This window comes from Tachysurus fulvidraco, chromosome 9, assembly GCF_022655615.1.
Source record: "Tachysurus fulvidraco isolate hzauxx_2018 chromosome 9, HZAU_PFXX_2.0, whole genome shotgun sequence".
Classification (NCBI taxonomy): domain Eukaryota; kingdom Metazoa; phylum Chordata; class Actinopteri; order Siluriformes; family Bagridae; genus Tachysurus; species Tachysurus fulvidraco.
This window is the reverse complement of record NC_062526.1, coordinates 17,156,628-17,174,682: the sequence shown is the minus strand read 5'-3', so window position 1 is coordinate 17,174,682 and position 18,055 is coordinate 17,156,628. Positions and strand designations below refer to the sequence as shown.

Genomic DNA, 18,055 nt, shown 5'->3' with positions numbered 1-18,055 from the left:
CAAATGATTAGAAACTGAAAGAAATGAGTAAAACAATATTTGTTAAACATTTAATGTATTAAATATGGATCAGATTTACCTCATTATCATCTGCTTCAGCACCTAAAACAACAGAGAGAATATTATTATTATTATTATTATTATTATTATTATTATTATTATTATTATTATTATTATTAGAGGAATATATATTTGACCTCTGTGTGTTTTTCTGTGCTTCAGTATGATGATCAGGACAAAGAGAAGAAACACAGACACTGAACTAAACATCACAATCAGCATGAAGAACACAGCAGGAGACACAGAACCTGGAAAAAACATTAAAGAAAGACTTTTACTCAGTAAACATGCATCAGATTTTAATATAAAATGTACAGAAGAGAGAGGCGGAAAAAAATCCAAGAAACCTGTTGCTTTGTCTTCAGAAACTGTTTTATTTAATCCTGAAAGAAGAAACATTAATTTTATAACCTCAATCATCTGAATCATCTGTTACTGAAAGTGTTCAGTGTATAAATTGTTAAATTGACCTTTCACTTGTAATTATGTGGAGTTACTGAAGATCATTTTCTCACTGAAGCTGCAGTAATAGAGTCCTGTATCAGATACGTTTACTGCAGTGATTGTGAGAGATGTTTTACTGCCATGAACAGACATCACTATTCTCTCACTCTCACTAAAGAAGTAACACAACTTTGATGGAGCTGATGTCAAAAACTTTTTACACCCAAGAAGAAGTGGAACTGAATCACTTGTGTGTTTAAACCAGATGATCGTATCTGGATGTTTTAGATCATGTTTGCACCAAATAGTAACGTTATCTCCAGCTTCTGCCTCCAAAGTTAAAGAGCTCTGAGTCTCTGAGAGCAAACCTGCAACCCAGAAATATAAATATATAATTAAATAATTCCCAGTAAAAATCTCACAACTGGACTGATTATTTTTTTATTTTATTTTATTGGATTTGCAGTTTTTTGAATAATTACATTTTTCAGTTACACAGTCATGACTAATGACTCATGTATTTATATATTTAAATAAAATAAGCATTTATTAAAGTAATAAATGAGATTTTAAACTTACCCATGACACAGAAAAACACAGACAGAGTTTTAAACTGAACCATTGTGTATCAGACCAGAGACAAAGAGGAAACAGTGTGTCTAAACCAATGCTGATTTATGTGTGTGTGTGTGTGTGTGTGTGTGTGTGTGTGTGTGTGTGGCACTGGCTACATTACAACAGCTGATCATCTCCTGCCACATGTGGTGTACAGTCAGACTAATTGTTTATCGATTTAATAAAGTAATAAATGAGATTATTAACGCTTACTCATGACACAGAAAAACACAGTTTCTAACTGAACCATCGTGTATCAGATGAGAAACAAAGAGGAAACAGACAGTGGGGCAAACTGAATGCTGGTTTATCTGCGTCTCTGGGGTAGGGGAGTGGTGGTGGTGCTGGTGGAGAAGCAGATTTAATAGTATTTTATTCTGCGTGTCTGTGAAGATGTTCCTCCAACCCGGTTTCTACTCAGGAGCATCTGCATGTGGCATGGACCAGACTTTCAAATAAATGTCAGCGGTACATTATGTTTGCAGATTTGTTTAATATTATAATTTTTTTGAACAGGAGTTAGTTATGTGAATGATGCACATTAATCAACATTCAGAAATAATATGAAGAAAAGGATTGTAATCATTCAGTCTTTGGTTTTCTTGTTAAGTGGGAAGTGGAAACTCAGGTGTTTAAAAGTAGCTGTTAGTAAGAAGCAGCTAAAACACAGGGTGTTGAGCCTCAGAGGTCTTTTCAGTTCAGATGTGGAAGCAATGCCTACAAACCTACTGCGTACTGACTTCTGTCAGTTCTGTGGTTGGAAAATACGCGTGGACAGTTAGAGGATGTGTTTGTTTTGTGTTTTGAGAGATGGCAGGTTTTTACACGACAGCTGAATGGTGACTCAAGAAATAAAGAGCTTAGTTTGTCTAAAATCATTTTAATTCTGTCCTTAATATAAATCAGCATTTAACTGTATTTTATCTGCCAGGAAGTAATTTATCCCATCTGGCAGCAGAATGTGGTTAATTTACATGTTATCAGTTTTTAACTGGAACTAGAAAAAAATCACTGAAACAAGACAGAAGATATAAACCCACAGAAAACAGATGAAAACCCAGAAGAAACCAGAGAACGATCAATGAAACAAAATGAAATGAACCAAAGAGACACAAGCTGTCGTCACTGCTGCCCACTGAGTCTGATCTTGATAAAGAGCTGGACTTTGGAGGAGTTTCATCTCTAATTGTATTCTACAACTACTTTATTCAAAGTAAATCTATAAAATTCTCTAAAATTGTCTTCCCTTTTACCAGACAGAGCTTTTTATGTGGATGTATACTCCATGTCATCTCTGCATCAATACATTTGTCAGACTGTATATTTATAATCACACCTTCCGGTGTCACCCATATGAGGATGGGTTCCCCTTTGTTTTTGTATTTTAAGTAAAAATTTTGTATTTTATTAATTTTTATTTTATGCTTTATATGAACCTTCTGTTCTATGTTTATGTTCTGTAACGCTGCTGTAAAAAACTGTAAAAAGCACTATACAAATAAACTTGAATTGAATTGAACTGAATTGAATTGAATGTAGATGTGATCTGGGAACTTTTACATGAAGAGAAAAACAGTTGATTTCCAGTATTGATGAGACCAGAAACCATCAAAGACTGAGATAAAAAAAAATGACTCGTTTCTCTATATAACTTTATATATTACAGAAATTTACACTACCACCAGCATCTGCCTCTGAGGAAATACAGTGTGCCAAGCAGTTCAGTCCAGCAGGTCACACTTTTAGCTGTGAAGGTACAAATGACAAAAGCTGTACATTTTTCTCCTTATGCTAGTTGAACACATAATGTAGTTATAAACTTCAACTCTAAACTTGAGGGCTCTCAAGTTTTGAAGATAGGCAAGAGTGACATATTTTAAATATGTCTAGCCAAACACACACACACACCCCCCCCCCCCCCCCCCCCCCCCCCAAAAAAAAAAAAAAAGGATAACATTTTGGATTGTCTGTTTAATGAACTCTCTACATGGATTCTTAACCCTCTGCATCAGGGGCTTCATTACAGAAGCTCTACATGTGAGACTGAGATCAGTTTGACATATAAAACAATATGCACTTGAACTAAAGTTGTCTATATTAGAGTATTTTTATTTATTTCTTATAACAGAAAAAAGAATGAACTGAACACAAAACTGTACAATTCTGATTACACATTCAAAGTTTACAATTAATATGTTAAAATGAGCCACTATCCCAGTTTAGTGTAAATACATTAGAATGACTGATGTGTTAGAGATCCTGCTTGCTGCTCTCATATAGGTGGAGATGTCAGCTTATTGAACCTGCAGCACCAGCAGCCATCCTCAAACTGGGATCACCTTCTTACTTAGACATAAACATGTACATAAACACTTACAACACACATATTTACAGGATTTACACAGTATTAGAAAACAACAGACTTTTTAAAAACAGACAGGATTGTCTCGTGGCACAGATCTTCCTACATGGAAGAAGTTTGGAACAAGCAGAACTCTTACTAGTGCTGGGAACCAACAAACTGAGCAATCAGTATAGAAGAGTCAGGGTAAAAGATGTGACCAGGAACCTGATGGTCACTCTGGGTGAGCTCCATAGTCGTGTGGACATGGGAGAAACTTAAATACTGCAATACCACTGATCTAGGATTTATGTCAGAATGGAGTGTAAAGTCTTCAGGCCTGTCAAGAAGCTGTAGAGAAGCTATAACATCTTGAACCGCTACGCCACCGTCAGGCCACCAGTGGAAGCCCTCACCCGAGTGCTGGGTCACTTCTGGGGTTTTGGACATTTAAACAATGTGCAGGAGCCAACTTACTGTTTGTTTTTTGTTCTGATTCTATTGTTATCTGGTTTAGATTTGTTTGCGTGATTGTTTGTCAAGTCAAAGTGAGCTTAAGAGGTCATGTGTGGACATGAGAGAAGCTTGCAGAAGGTCAACCATCACTGCAATACCACTTGGATTTATGTCAGAATGGCAAAAATATCAAATTCCAAGCAGGCTTTCATGAGTCAGGGAAAAACTTGCAGAAGGGCAACCATCACTGCAACATTACCGCAAACTTGACTTTGGCCTTGACTCGACCTCGGCTAATCTTGGACTCGAATTTGACAATACTGATCCTGACTACAGCTCTAGTCAATGCTAGTAAAAATGATTATGCTGTCTTTTTGATTAGTCATCTATGGGGTCCTTCTTTATCTCTCTTTCCTACATTTACATTTACATTTACGGCATTTAGCAGACACCCTTATCCAGAGTGACTTACAACTGAGCAACTGAGGGTTAAGGGCCTTGCTCAGGGGCCCAGCAGTGGCAGCTTGGTGGACCTGGGGTTCGAACCAATGACCTTCCGATCAGTAGCCCAACACCTTAACCACTGAGCTACCACACCCCCTTTCCTCTTCTCTCCTAGAAAGAAAAAGAGATATGTGTTCAGTAAACATGTTTTAATCCATATAAAATATAAAGATACATCTTGAACAAACATCATATCTTACTCTCTCATATCCTCAGGAACACGGCTGGACTTTAAAAGTGTGTTAAAATGCAATGTAGGGGCTGTGAAAGAAATAGTGTGGATTATTAATGTGTGGATGAAACTTTACAAGTCTTTTCCTGTTAGGAGTCTCCACTGAAATTCATCTGTTCCACCTAACTCTATCCTCGGCCAATTAACTTCATGTCCTCTTTCAACACATCCATACAGTATCTACAGTACATCCATCTCATCATTGTTCTTCCTCTTGACCTCTTACCTGGCAGCTCCATCTCCAACAACCATATACCAATATAAACATCTCCTTCCTCTGTACATGTACAAACCATCTCAATCTAGCCTCTCTCACTTTGTCCCTAGAACAGCCATCCTGATCTGTCCTTACCATGTGCTCGTTCCTAACCCTGTCCATCCTCATCACTCCTGAAGAAACCTCAATTTCTGCTAATTTCATCTCTGCCTCGTGTCTTTTCCTCACTGCTACAGTCTCTAACCCATACAGCATAACTGGTCTCACTACTGTCTTGTACACTTTTCCTTAGATTCTTGCTGACACTTCTGTCACACAACACACCTGACACTTTCCTCCACCCACTCCAACCTACCTGCACTTGCATCATAACCTCAATTCCAAACTCCCCATCGCACTGGACGGATGACCCCAAATACTTAAACTCCTGCACCTTCTTGACCTCAGACATGTGTAACTTCACTGTTTTATTTCCCTCTCTCTTGTTCAAGCACATTTATTCTGTCTTACTACAGTACGACTGACGTTTATTCCTCTTCTTTACACAGTGGACCTCCACCTTTGCAGGTGTTCCCTCACCTGCTCCCTACCCTCACTACAGATTACAATGTCATCCACAAACATCACTGTCCACAGAGATTCCTGTCTGACATTTATCAACCTCCCATCACCATAGCAAGCAATAAGGAACTTCTTGATGTAGCCCCACATCCACCTTCAACTTCTCTGTCTGACCTTCAGCACATCTCACTACTGTCATACTCCTCTCATACAGTATATATCCTGAACTACTCTGACATACTGCTCTGAGCCCCTTCCTGTTTGCTATAGTGATGGACCAGTTGTCAGAGGAGGTTAGACAGGAGTCTCCTTGGACGATGATGTTTGCAGGTGACATTGTGATCTGTAGTGAGAGCAGGGAGCAGGTGGGGGAAAACCTGGAGAGGTGGAGGTTTGCGCTGGAGAGAAGAGAAATGAAAGTCAGTCATAGTAAGACTGAGTACATGTGTGTGAATGAAAGGGAGGGAAGTGGAACAGTAAGGTTAAAGGGTGAAGAGGTGAAGAAGGTACAGGAGTTCAAGTACTTGGGGTCAACAGTCCAGAGTAATGGAGAGAGTGGGAAAGAGGTAATGAAGCGAGTGCAGGCAGGTTGGAACGGGTGGAGAAAGGTGTCGGGAGTTCTGTGTGATAGGAGAATATCAGCGAGAATCAAGGGGAAGGTGTACAGGACAGTGGTGAGACCGGCCATGCTGTATGGTTTAGAGACAGTGTCACTGAAGAAGAGACAGGAGTCAGAGCTAGAGGTAGCCGAGCTGAAGATGTTGAGGTTCTCTTTGGGAGTGACAAGGTTGGACAGGAGTAGGAACAAGTACATCAGAGGGACAGCTCATGTTGTACGTTTGGGGGACAAAGTTAGGGAGGCCAGATTAAGATGGTTATGTTCAGAGGAGGGAGAGTGAGTATATTGGTAGGAGAATGTTGGACATGGAGCTGCCAGGCAGGAGGCAAAGAGGAAGGCCAAAGAGGAGGTATATGGATGTAATTAATAAGGATATGAAGCTAGTGGGTGCAAGTACTGTATTGAGGATGCAGAAAATAGGGATAGGTGGAGAGAGAGATTCGCTGTGGTGACTCCTGAAGGGAAAAACTGAAAGAAGAAGAAGAAGAAGATCCATAGTCTAAGACTGAGACTGGTCTTTTCTCTCCCACATGAGGTTCAGAAGGAGCAATCATCACATTGTTTTCCATAAACACCATCTCTGTTAATTGTCAGGTGTATTTGGTCTACAGAATTATTTAAGATTTTATTTTCTCTTGGAACCTTTAATAGACATAATTTAAATTAACAAAAAATTTTATGCTTTTCAGTTGACAGCAAAACAATTCACTGCAGCACATTCTCTAAAATAGTTTACTCTCATAGTCTAGCTGTGGAAAAAATACACAGTATATTTATTAAGAATTAAAAGCTTTCTAAATTTGTTGTCTTGAACTTTTTTCTTGTCTTACCATTCCTCTTTTTCTTCCAACTAACAAATCCAAGAATGCAGACAGCGAGGACAAATAAACCACTGATAATCCACTCCACCACACTCCATCTGTACACTTTATCTGTTAAATCAGCACAAAATCTTTATTATCTGAGGCATCAATGAATTATCTGTAAATCTGTAGTTTCAGAGAAAAGTGATTCTCCAACCTGTCAGAATTTGGTGCTTGTTCACATTCAGCACTAACTCCTCCTCCAAGCTGCTGTGCTGAATCACACAGGTGTAGGTGTGTTTCTGCAGCTCCTCAGCTGGGACTTTCAGAATGCTTCTCTTCTGGAAGCTTCCATCCTGGTTGGGTAACGTCTCTCTGAGCTCCACTTCCTCATGCACGTCCTCTCTGTCCTTCCTCCAGAATATCATCACTGCTTTGGGGAAGAAACCTGTAGCATGACAGACCACCTCTGGAGAAGGTGAGTGTTTTTGGAACAGTGACGTCTCAGGACGAACTGCAAAGAAATTTTAGAATTCTCTCAGATTTAGACATTTACAGATACATTTACATGCCAGTCAATTTTATTTAGAAGTGTCAAGTTATTTTTCCTCTACACAGTAAGATACAAAGAAACTCTTACATAAACTGAACTCTTATATAAACAGAACTGTGTGTGTGTGTTAGTTAATGTAACAGATTACACACTTTACCTCTCCTCTCCAGAGTCTCTCTGCCATAAGACACTAACTTCTTTACCCACTCGATACACTCCGTCTCCAGGTAACTCTTCCAGTATTGACCCTGAGCTCCTGTAGACTCCCACTGGTTCTTGATGATCACAGCTTGTGGTTTAGCTGCAGTCCATCTTCCAGTTTTTAGATCCAGACTGATGAAATCTTCTCCATCATAACCAAACTGATTGTATCCTCCAACAGTTCCGTCATCATCAAGCTCACAACCGTACATCCTCTGGAATGTGTGAACTCCTGCAAACACTCACACACACAATCTGTGACGAGTCTGATATATATACAGCTTTATCTCTGACTGTTATTAAGCTCTTTAATAATTGTGTTGATCTTTACCTTGAGTGTGATTAAAGCTTTCCATTACAGTATGTAAAAGATGATGGAGATCCTCATGGTCACTTCTTGAACGCTCCGTCTCTCTTTTCCAGTAATCTGAATCACCAGCACTGATCTTCTGTATCCACTCAGTCTTTGGGATCATCTTCCTGATGTTACTGTCATAATATACAATCTGTCCTCCATCCACTAGACCAACAGCAGTAAACTCTGGGAGATTAATTTGTGGTGTGATGGCAGTGTAGAGGTACTTCAGAGAGTGTGTGACTTAAAACATCACAACAAAATAGATTTAGATCTCAAAAAGACAACAGAAGCAAGGAACAACTCAGACAAATGTAGTGGAAATTTTAAATACCATGAGTGTTTTTATATAATTGTAATGCGTTTTTACATAAACAGTTATATGCAAAAGTCTAGGAACCCCTGACAAATTTCATGATTTTCATTTATAGATTTTTGGGTGTTCAGATCAGCAATTTCATTTTGATCTAATAACTGAAGGACACAGTAATATTTCAGTAGTAAAATGAGATTTATTGGATTAACAGAAAATGTGCAATATGCATCAAAATAAAATGCAGAAAAATCACAAAAAAAAAATAAAATAAAAAATAAAAATCATGCTTCCTATAGCCTGTAATGAGTGTCTGGGTTAAATGTTTTGGACCATTCCTCCTTAAAAAAAAAATCTCCAGTTCAATGATATTTAGGTCGGGGGACTGGGATGGCCACTCCAGAACATTTTACTTTTTAAGCAGTGTTTTGGGTCCTTGTCTTGTTGAAATATCTAGCCCTGGTCTTTGGAGGTGGTCTGTTTTTGACCGCTCACCATCCTTCGCATTTGCCTCTCCAATATTTTACGTGGCCTGCCACTTCTGGCCTTAACAAGAACTGTGCCTGTGGTCTTCTATTTCCTCACCATGTTCCTCACAGTGGAAACTACCACCTTATATCTCTGATAACTTTTTGTAGCCTTCCCCTAAACCATAATGTTGAACAGTCTTTGTTTTCAGGTCATTTGAGAGTTGTTTTGAGGCATAGAGTGGAGGGTCAATGAGAACAACTTGCAATTGGCCTCCTTAAATACATACTCATGATTGGCTGCACCTGTCTATGACGTTCAAGGCTTAATGAGCTCACCAAACCAATTGTCAAGTCACTTGTCATTTCAACCATATATAGCTGTTGTAGTACATAGAAGTGAGACAACGTTTCTCCAGGATCAAGGTGCTACATAAAACAAAGACAGGGCTAGGACTTAGTAAGCAGTCCTAGCCACATAAAATGCAATGTGGTTCAAACAGTGCAGGACAAGACAAACAAGACAGTGTAGGACAAAAGACAATGCAGACAAAGTTACAAGACAATACACGAAAGACAGTAAAGTGAAACAGCACAAACCAGTGTAAATACTGTATTTTCAGACAGTATTGCTTACAGTAATACTAGAATAAACACAGATTCTTACAGTAGCAGCAGGTCCCTGAGATAGTGTATAAGATTGTGCAAAAACAGCAACAACTGAAATTGTACAGTATGTGCCAAACAAATGAAGTGTGCAAAGCAGCATGTAAACTGTGTAACAATTAATCAGTGCTAAGTAATTACAGGTATTCAAAATGGCAAGTGTTACATCCCCAGCTAGTCTAGGGTTGGGGTAACAAGTAACAAAATAAAAATGGTGTTGTGTGGAGGCAAGGTTCAACTCCCACCCCCAAGACTTAAAGACCAAAGGGCAACTCAATATCAAAAACAAGTTTTTATTGTCCAAATGTGGGAGGATTTCAAGGCTTCAAGAGGGGGCAAGGCCAAAATAAACAAACCCTCTAACTATTAGAAAGAAACTAACTAAATTACAAAAGAAAACAAAATTTACAGCAATAAACTAACTCCCTAACTAGCTTAAACAAGAGAAAACCTATGAAAGAAAATGGCACCCACCTCTCTACAAATCCCTTCCCAAAGAATTAACAATATAACTTAATAGGTAAAGAAATAACAAAAGTATATACAAAAGAGGTAACTTACAAAGAAAAAGGGTTTTGATATAGTAGGCAACCTATACAACAAGATGGTTAACACAATAACACTTCAGGAGACATTTGCTCAAACAACTATAAATCTACATTTATAGGGCTGTAGAAAAGAAGCCCCACACACAGCTCTGTGCAATGGTGCGGCTTAAATCTCCACAGATTCCTCTCCTCCTCCAATTACATCAGCTCACCGATCATTGGAGTCAGGTGGTAACTATTACTTCCTGCTTGTTGGAAGTAGAGAGAGAGGAAAAACAGGAAAGTGAGAGAAACAGGGAGAAAGGGGAAAAACATAACAAACAAAACAAACAAATTTACGCACCTGTCTAATTTCGTTTTGATGCATATTGCACATTTCTGTTTATCCAATAATCCTTATTTCACTACTGAAACATTACATTTTACAAAAAAGAATAAAAAAAATAAAATAAAAGAGACTCCAACATTACAGTCTGAAGTTATGTTGAAATTATGGATTTTAATGAGTCTAAACTACCTGTCAATTAAATTCATGTTAAACAAAATCTTTTCTCTTGTGGATTTCTCAGTGGTTTAAATGTGTTCTCTGTGTACAAAAGCCAGCGTTATTATTGGATATTAAAGAGTGAACAATAAAAACTCACCTGCTGACGTCTGGTGAAAACCATTCATGAGGAACAGCAGAGCTTTTACCAAGGAACAACTGAGGTCCATTTCCTACAGGTTTAATCAGAAGTCTTTCTTTAAATGTTATTATTCCTTTCTGTCACTGTGTTAAAACTTGATGAACCTCTTTACTTTTCCCTATATGGTTTAATGAACCAGTAAAAACTAATGTTCCCTTCAGTAAGTGTAAGGACTAGACTAAGTGTTAGGAGACTAGTTTCCACAGTTTGAAGTTTCCTGCCATTAATAAAAGAAAATACACCAATGACTTTATTTTAAAGGCAGCACAGACCTACTTATTCCACAGCATCTTCACATTTCACTAAACTGAACCTCAGTCCTTAATTTCACTCAGAAATACATCACAGTATGAAAGAAATCTCTGAGATTTTTTATGTATATTGTCTATGTGAGCTTGTGCTTACCTCAGTTAGGTTTTTATCGAAATATCTGCCAGGAGAGAACGAGAAGTGAAGACACAGTGCAGAGCAGATGATAGGAGTCATACAGATATTCTAGTGTTTATAGGTGAGTCAAACACAGTAAAGTGAAAGAGAAAACATCTAGGAGGTGACAGAGAACCAGTTTCAAGCTCTGTATTGAATGATACAAAATACTACAAACTCAGATGTCTTTCACTAACATTTCAGACACTGGGTACCTGATAATTCCTGATTAATTCCTGATTATTTTCATTATGATGATCAGATCCACTAAATGAAATGTTCTGTAAATCAAAACAGAAAGCATTTTTGTGATACTTGGTGAAATGTTTAACATTATAGTAGCTTCAGTACAATATATAAAATCACTGTTTCTTGAGATAAGGGACACATGTTTATGTTTTAATGTCTTTAATACTATATTCATTAGAATGGATAAATAGGTCTCAGCTAACAAAACATGTTAAAGAACAAGTTTTTCTAAAAAAAAACGTTTTTTTTTCTTCATATCTTTATTTGCATCAGCTCCAGTAAATGCACTAAAAGCAATTTCATTTTGGTGATTTCATGATCAAAATACCTCCCGTTTGGCCTTTCTCTTTGTAGCTGTAGAACTCCGGTGGTTCACTGAAATAAATACAAGCTTGGTAATACAAGTGTAAGCGTTCATTTGTGACACCCCATAGCAATTCTATGTGAATACAAAGAACCTGTAGTCTGGTAGCCTGTGTTTAAATCAGATCAATTACTCTGATTACATTTATCTACATCAGGCAAACTGTACTTAACATACAGAAGACTTTTATATGTAGAACATATTTTGTCTCTTATCTCAAAAATGAGTGAAATATAGAGCATTAGAAAACAACAAAAAAAATTATAACAGATCTACTTGAAAAGATAGGTACAACTGTATGTATGGGCCAGATGCTACCTAACAAACTGGAAAATTAGTGCGTATAATGAACTGATTCTTATCTGTAATCTGTAGTGAGTCAGATCAGTTGTCCGACACTTTGGGCTCCTAAACAACTGGTTGCCATGTTTGTTGTGTTCTCATTACATTGCTAATTAATAGATGTAACACTAGATGGAGCTAGTGTGTGATAGCTAGAAGGGTAGCAGGAAAGAAGAAGTGAAGTTGCACATGTTGCTAATGTTCAGTAAAAGAAACCTGTTTGGTACTCGGTGTATTGCCTTATTTTTTTCACGTGAATACACAACAAATTGGCGACGAGGATGGCTGTTCATCTTCCTCCTACATACTTACAGTGTCCTGGTGAGCCTGCTTTTCCTTTTGGGATATGGACGCAAATGTTTGAGAACTACTTGTTGGCGATTCATGCCGAGGGAGATGACTGGCCTGATACTTGCAAGCGTGCTATACTACTTCACTGCCTGGGCACAGAATTTCGTCAAAGGGAGCAAAGACATGACGAAAATATACTTCAGTATGTTGCCGTGCTTCGTGATATGGTGTCATTATGTGCATTTGGTGACAAAGAGGACGAAATGCTAAGAGATCAAATCGTAGAGAAAGTACATAGCAGTCATATTCGTGAAGCGGATTTGACGTTAGACAGGGCAGTACAAGTGGCTGTTCAAGTGGAAAATGCCATGGCTAATGCAAGTGAATTTACAAAACCTGCCGACTTGCCAGTTCAACGGCTATATGTTAGAAAAAAAGAAACCACCATGCATGGGACCACACAAGGTAAAACTCAGAGCCATTCTGCACGCAAATGTTATCGCTGTGATTCCAGTTGCCATTTAGCAAATTCCAAGCAGTGCCAGCTTTAAATAAGACGTGTAAATCATGTGGTAAAATGGGACATTTTGCAAAAGTGTGCCGCTCTGGACGGAGACAGGACATTAGAGAAATCGAAGTTCCTGAACTGACTGTTTTGTACATGACTAACACGTTGGCTGCAAACAAAATTGTATGTGACATTGAAATGGGTACATATGCTGGTACTACAATGCAAGAACTAATTGTTGATACTGGATCATCCGTATCTTTGCCTGAACTACTCTTGGAACAATCAGATGTGCGTCTTGTCACATATTCAAAGGATGACCTTCCAGTGCTGGGATGTATTAAGACGTCTGCGCGACATGGTGAACATTCAGTACTTGCCACATTTTATATTGTGAAAAGTGGAAATGCACTTATGGGTATGGAATTAATATATTCCTTAAATCTGTGCATAACGGGAAAAAAAGTACTCACCTCCAAACAGCGAGTGCAACAAGTGTCTCATACTGCTACGCCATCCATTGGCTGTGCAAAGAACTTTAAAAAGTAAGTAAAAATGCATGAAAATTTTATTCCTGTGCAACAGAAGCTACGCAGACTACCTTTTACTGTACGTGATGCTGTGTCTACAGAGCTGAACCGCCTACTAGCAGCAGATATTATTGAAAGAGTGGATGCTTCGCCTTGGGTTTCGCCCATCATAGTTACTCAGAAAAAATCTGGTGACATCAGAATGTGTGTGGATCTCAGGGAGCCCAACAAAGCAATCGTTGTGAACAGCTACCCCATTCCACACACTGAAGAACTCTTTTTCACAGTTGAGAGGTGCTGTTATGTTTTCTACAATCGATCTGGCAAATGCTTACCATCAGGTACCACTACATGATGACAGTAGCAACCTCACTGCCTTCATAACACATGATGGTTTGTTTCGTTTCAAGAGAGTTTGCTACGGATTAGCATCAGCTCCAGCGGCGTTTCAAAAATTTATGTCTACTATTCTCAGGGGTGTTACAGGTGTTCAGTGTTATCTGGATGACATAATTGTGTTTGGTGACTCTGTTACTAGCCATGATGCTCACCTAAAAATAGTGCTGCACAAACTACAAGAAGCAGGTCTGCATTTAAATGAGAAGAAATGTACATTTCGCCAGGAGAAGCTCACATTTCTGGGACATACTATCTCCAAAGAAGGATTGATGCCAGATCACAGTCACTTGGAAGCAATACGTAATGCTCCACCACCTTTGGATGCGTGCACACTCAGATCATTTCTAGGTCTCACTGCTTGGTATGCTAAATTCATTCCAAACTACGCAGCAGTTGTTGAGCCTATGAGAGATGCTCTTAGAGGTAATTCTAATTATAATAATAAAGCACACAAAAGTTTCCAGGAAGTGAAAGAACTGATTGCACAGAGCCCTGCATTGGCTTTATTTGATCCTGCTTTGCCCACAATTGTTAAACAGATGCCTCAGACTATGGCATAGGTGGCATCCTGACTCAGCTTCATCCAGATAAGTCAGAAACGACAGTGGCTTTTGCTTCCAGAACCTTGACATCTGCGGAAAGGAAATACTCTGTGGTTGAAAAAGAAGCTCTTGCTTGTGTGTGGGTCATTGAGCGTTGGAGAACATACCTGTGAGGCAAACATTTTACCTTAAGATCAGACCACCAAGCCCTAACTACCCTTTTAACTACTAAAGGTATGGGATGAGCTGGACTGAGAGTAGCGCGTTGGCTGCCAGGCTGCTCTGCTTCAACTATACTATGCAGTACAAACGGGGGGTTGACAACCAGGTAGTAGATTGTCTTTCGCATCTTCCATTGCCAAATGACATTGATTCTAACGTTGATTCTGAACCTGGAACCGTTGCTGCTATCACTACACTTCTGTCAGCTGTTCCTGTGGCCGAGTTTGCAGCTGAAAGTGCCGCATGTCCTGAGCTTGCCAAACTTCGTCATTATATCGAGCATGGTTGGCCCACTACATCCAAAGCCCTGCAACCTGACATATTCAGTTACTTTCCAATACGAGATGAACTGTCTATTTTGGACACGTATGTGCTAAGAGGACCACACAGACTGATTGTGCCACGTAATCTATGTTCACGTTTGGTCATCCTTGCTCATGATGGCCATCAAGGCATTGTGAGAACCAAGCAAAGGCTTAGGGAGTTATACTGGTGGCCTAAGATGGATTCGCAGGTACAGTCCACAATTGCAACCTGTGTCACATGCCAGCTTAATGATAAAACTGCTAAAACAACACATGCACCACTTACCCCAGTCGACTACCCAGTAGGTCCGTGGCAGAAACTGGGTATTGACGTGGTGGGTCCGTTTGACATTGGCCCTGCTAGTTGTAGATACGCCATCACATTGCTTGACTACCATTCAAAATGGCCAGAGGTTGCTTTTGCACCTCATGTGACTGCATCTACCATTCAAGCTATTTTTTACAAGAAAGAGATATAAAGCACATCCGCAATTCTATATATATCACCCGGAAGAAAATGGAGCTGTGGAGCGTTGGAACAAGGTACTAAAGGAGACGATTCTGACTGCAAAACGAGAGAGAGCTCAGTGGACATCGTTCATTGCGGACTTTCTACAAACGTATCGAGCTACACCTCACGCTTATACAGTATTTTCTCCTTTTGAGCTGATGTTCGGAAGGAAAATGAGAACGATATTGACAATTCTTCCAAAGTGCAATGTGAATCCTGCTACGGTAAAGTAAAACAAAAGTGATGCAACACCAGTGGAAAATGAAAGCGTACGTGGATAAAAAGCGCAAAGCAAAGACTCCGGGACTCAAGGAAGGTGACTTTGTACGGGTGAGAAAACCTGTGCATGTGAGAAAAGGGAAATCAAAATTCAGCAACCCCATGCAGATTGTTAGACAGAAGGACACACGTACTTTTGAGCTGAGTGATGGACGAATTTGGGACATATCTCATCTGGCACCACTGAACACAGAATTTGCTCAGGTTCCTGAACACTCTGAACAATCCACTACTGCACCACCTGGAAGTAACAACCAGTTGGAAGGGTGTTGTAGAAGGAAACCAGCATGGTTGAAAAACTTTGTAACTTAAACTGCCATAGTAGGAAAAAGAAGAGAGTGATGGTGAAAAGGAATAATACAGAAGTTTAATTTGGACAAGTTGTTGTTGTTTTAAACTGAAAGGATGTTCACGTAACTATTCATGCGGGGAGAATGTTTGCTCATTCTCATCCAGGTCTGAGGAGTTTTCTCAGTGTTTTTTGTAGTAATTATAGAGTTATCAGTTAAGTCTAACTAAAACAGTCTTTAGTAACCAAAATGTCTAAGAGAGGAGGACACCCTGCGACAGTAGAGAGTGTGTGACTGAAACATAAAGAGCAGATTTTAAGATGATTTGATTAAAAAAATCCTGGAGAATTTCAACACAAATTATGATAAACTGCCAGCATCAATTCATCAACTTAAAATGATTTTAACAATAGTCACAGACAACAAGACATATTTATGGAATTATATTTACTATAAGATCACTAATGAACAAACACAAGTGACAGTGAAGAGAAAAAACACATTCACAGGGACTTAAACTGCAGAAGCTTCATATAAAAACAATTTAAATGTGTGCAATTATTGATATGGTGCCAGACCTCTCTACCGCTCTCTCTGTGCCCTAAACCTTTATAAAGCTGGAGCCTGGATGGTCTCAGAAGGTTCTTTCTAAGTCTTTCATTCATTCATTCATTCATTCATTCATTTTCTACCGCTTATCCGAAATTCTCGGGTCACGGTGAGCCTGTGCCTATCTCAGGCGTCATCGGGCATCGAGGCAGGATACACCCTGGACGGAGTGCCAACCCATCGCAGGGCACACACACTCTCATTCACTCACACACTCACACACTATGGACAATTTTCCAGAGATGCCAATCAACCTACCATGCATGTCTTTTGACCGGGGGAGGAAACCGGAGTACCCGGAGGAAACCCCCGAGGCACGGGGAGAACATTCAAACTCCACACACACAAGGCGGAGGCAGGAATCCAACCACTAAGCCACCGTGCCCGGATCTTTCTAAGTTATTTATTTATTTTTTTATATAGAGATTTATATACTTTATTGTTGGTTAAATATGTGAAGGACTTATTTTAACTGCAGTGGTATCATTTGTGTGAACAAGGCTGAATTGTATTGCACACAATTGCACATGTACGTGGTGGGTCTCATCAGCAAGAACGACACGTCAGCATACAGAGAAGAGATGCAACTGCCTGGTGTAGAGCCAACACTCTCTCTGAACGTAAACAAAATTAAAGAGATGGTTGTTGACTTCAGGAGAGCAGAGAGAGACCACGATGCTGAACATCGACAGATCCTTTGTGGAGATTGACAAGAGAACCAAATTCATTTTTGTTCATCTAGAAGAGAACTTCACGTGGTCAAACAACACCAGCTCACACCAGCTCAACACCAGCAAACAACAGCAGATTTGCTTTCCTTAGACTTTGTAGGACGTAGAGACACTGCTTCCTACAAAGTCTAAGGAAAGCACATCTCCCTTCCCCCGTCCTGACCATGTTCTACAGATGGACCATCAAGGCTATCCTTAGTAGCTGCATCACTGTCTGGTTTGGGAACTGCATTATTTCGAATCTCAAGAACCTGCAGCAGATAGTGAGGACAGCTGAGAAGATCATCAGAGTCTCTTTTCCCTCCATCCCAGACATTTACACCACACCACATCATTGGGATGACCTCACACACCTCTCAAACACACTCTTCTTCCCACACACCCCTCACACACCCTCTTCTTCCCACACACCCCTCACACACACTCATCTTCCCACACAGCCCTCACACATGCTTCTTAGACTATTCCTGATTACATGATGGCAAAATGTAGCCTACTATAAGACAGTGATGGCTGACCTCTGAGTAGTCCTGTTTGCACTCAGATAAATTTACAGCATAGCAGTTCCTCAAAGAAATCACACAACAACCAGACCAGAACTGAAAGAGGAAGTTTGTGCCTCTTTTTCAAACCCCAGTCTTCTTTTATTAACCCTCCTGCAGACCTTGTCTGAATTCCTATGCAAATTAGGAGCGCAGAGTCAAGTTGACCTCATCTGTTTTGACTGCTTATAAAAAATGAAGCATATATAACTTATATATAACTTACATATAACAAATTTTTTGTCTAACTTGTTTCCAACATATTAACATATAT

At 39.4% G+C, this 18,055-nt stretch overlaps 2 protein-coding genes and 1 long non-coding RNA gene across 4 annotated transcripts in view; all 3 read right to left on the bottom strand.

Annotated features, from left to right (window-relative positions):
* Nucleotides 1-1,190, bottom strand: part of LOC113647478 — a 53,902-nt gene extending 52,712 nt beyond the window's left edge. Inside the window, exons 1-5 of one of the 2 annotated variants that reach the window (XR_007143923.1) lie at nt 1,084-1,190; nt 531-872; nt 408-443; nt 198-308; nt 80-102 (exon numbers count right to left, since the gene is read on the bottom strand). This is a non-coding gene — a long non-coding RNA (uncharacterized LOC113647478). Of the gene's footprint in view, nt 1-63; nt 103-197; nt 309-407; nt 444-530; nt 873-1,083 lie in introns of those variants that run through there. The other variant, XR_007143922.1, reaches the window with a different exon arrangement.
* The window catches only part of LOC113638654 (BOLA class I histocompatibility antigen, alpha chain BL3-7-like), a 209,529-nt gene that overhangs the window by 123,607 nt on the left and 67,867 nt on the right, over nt 1-18,055 (bottom strand). The gene's annotated exons all lie outside the window — the stretch shown is intronic.
* Nucleotides 1-18,055, bottom strand: part of LOC113647456 (H-2 class I histocompatibility antigen, Q10 alpha chain-like) — a 111,640-nt gene that overhangs the window by 63,704 nt on the left and 29,881 nt on the right. The gene's annotated exons all lie outside the window — the stretch shown is intronic.